The sequence below is a fragment of the Rhinolophus sinicus genome, chromosome 8, assembly GCF_057876585.1.
Source record: "Rhinolophus sinicus isolate RSI-liver-muscle chromosome 8, RSI-T2T, whole genome shotgun sequence".
NCBI classification, from domain to species: Eukaryota; Metazoa; Chordata; class Mammalia; order Chiroptera; family Rhinolophidae; genus Rhinolophus; species Rhinolophus sinicus.
Window position 1 is genome coordinate 47116694 of NC_142508.1, and position 3087 is coordinate 47119780.

Here is a 3087-nt window from a genome sequence, read left to right on the forward strand (position 1 = left end):
CGTGAAATGAACTCTGCCGACAACCCGAATGAGCTCAGAAGCAGATTCTTCTCCAGTCGGCTTCCAGATGAGAATGCAGCCTGACCAACACCTTGACTGCAGCCTTGGGAGACCCTTGACAGAGAACCCAGTCAAGCCATGTCTGGACTCCTGATGCACAGAAACGGGAACCGTGAATGTGTGTTGCTTTAAGCTCCTAAGTGGATGGCAATTTGTTATGCAGTGATAGGCAACTAGTATACACACCCATATCCCCCAGCCCACCCTGAAAAACCCTGTAGCTTCAGCAGTTATGTGGATGGTTCCCGTAGGCACCAGTGGCTTCCTAACTCCCCTTACTAGCCCGCTGGGCCAGGCATGGTTGGGAGGGGCTGGCAGCTAGGCAGTTGATGTCCCCAGGAACAATCCTTACCCACAAGGGGTGGGAGTGGGAGCATAGACATCCAGCTTCCCCAGCCCTGGATGGTACAACTCTGAGGCACTTTTTATACATCCCAAATCAGAGACTTAAAATAGTAAGCATTAATTGCTTATAAGTCTACAAACTAGCTTGGTAGTTCTGGTCTCAATCATTTATGCTTCTCTGATAAGCAGTGGGTTGGGGTTGGCTCTGCTGATCTTGGCTGAGCTCTCTCACATATTCAAGAATTGGCTGCCTGTAGGCTGGACCAGGTGCCATCAGCTGGGGCAACTGGGATTTCCTCCATGTAGTCTCTCTTTCTCCAGCAGGCCAACCCAGGCTTGTCTAAAATGTGGTAGCACGGGTCCTAGAAAGTGAATGGACGCTGCAAGACTTCTTGAGGCCCAGGCCAAAAACTCACACATGGCCGGGGACAGGGGCAGGGAGGCCTTGGTTAGCCATGTGACCTGAAGCTCAGGTTTGGGGAGGCCCCTGGGCAAGTGGGATTAAACCAGATGAATTGGTTATCTAGTGCTGTATAATAAACCAGCCCAAACTCAAAAGCTTAATGCAACAAATATTTATCTTTCTCTCCATTCTGTAGGTTGGGTAGTTCTTCAGGTTTTGACTGAGCTCATTCATGTATCTGTGGTCAACTTAGGGTGGCTAGAAGGCTCTGCTTCAGGGGACTGGGTGGCAGTTGACTGGGGAGCCTCCAGTCTCTTATCCTCCAGCAAGCTAGCCAAGACATGTTCACAAGGTCACGGCAAGGGTTCAAGAGATCAAGGAGAAGCTGCAAGGCTTCTTGAAGCTTAAGCTTGAAAGTAGCACAGCATCGCTTTCACCTTGTTCTATTATCCAAAACAAGTTATAAGGTCAGCCCAGATTCAAGGGGGAAATAGACTCCATCTCTTGATGGGAAGAGTGACAATATCACATCGATCACATTGTAAGAATTTATACAGGGAGGAGTGAATGATTCCATCTATTCTGTAATCACTTTCCTAAAGGCAATGAGTAACACAGCTGGAATTCTAACCCAGAAGCCACCCTACCTTCACATAGCGTACTCTTCTTAAGCTTTATTACTTCTGTTCCTTAGCTTTCTCCCCTCCTCACATATCTTCCCTATTTGTTATTTAAACCCCCCAATAGCCTTCTGTATTAGTCAGAACACATTTGGCTGCAAGTAACAGAAATCCAAGTGGAATGTTTATGCTAAAAGGGATTTATTGGTGCCTGGAATTGAGAAATCCAAGAATAGTGTCTGCTTCAGGCACAGTTAGATCCAGGTGCTCTTATGATACCCTCTGAAGTTGTCTTTCTTCATCTTTCTACTTCGCTTTTTTCTGCATTGTCTTAATCCCGAAGCAGATGCTTCCCAAGAGGAGATGAGAGCAGCCCCAGGAATACATCATAGAAGCTTAGCAACCTCAATGGAAAAAGAGCACACTTACCACAATAGCAACAACAGGGTACCCACTGTGTGCCAGGCACTGTTCTAAGCACTTAGCAGGTGTTAACTTATTTAGTCCTCACAACACCCAATGAGGTCTAAGTAATCATCACCCCCATTTTACAGGTGAGGGAACTGAGGCACAGAGAGGTTAAGCTCCATATCTAAGATTACATACGTAATAAGTGATGGAGCTGGGAATTGAACCCAACCAGGCTGGCTCCAGAGTCCTTGTTCTTAACTACTTAACTAGATTGGGTAGAAAAGTAGTAATAATAGCAAACCCTATTCTGAGCCGATACTCTGTGCCTGACACTGTTCAGAGCGTCAGGATATAATAACAGCAACAACAATGATAAAATCATATCCATTTAATCCTTCCAGCAACCTTATAGGGTAGGCAATGTTATTATCTCCATTTTACAGATGGGAAAATTGAGACACTGAGAGATTAGATAAGCCTAAGGTTGTATGTGGGGCAGCTGAGACTTGAACCCAGACAGTAGAATCTAGAATCCGGATTGGTTGCCCCCAGGGTCCCACTCCTGAGTGAAGGGTGAGGTCAGCAGCTGAGAACTTCATGAAGTGAGATGCATGGAGGTCCTAGGACAACCCAGCACTCTCACAGACCATGTGTCCCCCACTTCCTCCTTGCCCCTCCCCCGGTCACCTGGCACAACCTTCCCGGAGCCCACTTGTAAATGGACTTACCTAATGCAGTCTGACTCAGACAGCTGAGTACAGACAAACAGGCAGAGGCTGGGCCTGCGTCACCGGGCAGAGCTTGCCAAGGCCCAGAGTGGCCAGTGTGAGCCTGTGCCAAGGAGGGTGTGGGGTGGTAGGGACGACACCAGGGGCCACAGAGCAGCTGGGTTCATTTTGAGCCATGACCTTGACGCTCGCTAGACCTCTGCAAAGCAGTCCCACCCCCCTGACAAGGAGCCGGGGCAAGATGCCAAGTCATATTTCACACATTTATGAGAAACCAAGACATGGCTATTTATAGCCCTTGGATTTGTCTGCTGAGAACTGGGTAAGTGTAATGACATTCAGGAGCAGAATCCAGGCGATGCCACCTGCCCCCTAACTCAGACAGCAAGTGCCTTGGCTGTATGGTTCGTCAGGTTCTCATAGCAACCTGTGGGCGTGGTGAAACTGAGGCTCTGAAGGCTGGATGTGGCAGGGCTGGGGATGTAATGCAGGTGGACTCAACCTACCCAGCAAACTGCCT

General features: G+C 48.3%; 1 long non-coding RNA gene across 1 annotated transcript; it reads right to left on the reverse strand.

Annotated features, from left to right (window-relative positions):
• Window positions 1-1608: 1608 nt before the first annotated feature.
• On the reverse strand, window positions 1609-2883 carry LOC141567645 (uncharacterized). The gene is made up of 2 exons (XR_012490493.2): window positions 2568-2883; window positions 1609-1832 (listed from the first exon to the last, which is right to left on the reverse strand). It is a non-coding gene; the product is annotated as an uncharacterized LOC141567645 (long non-coding RNA).
• Window positions 2884-3087: the final 204 nt, after the last annotated feature.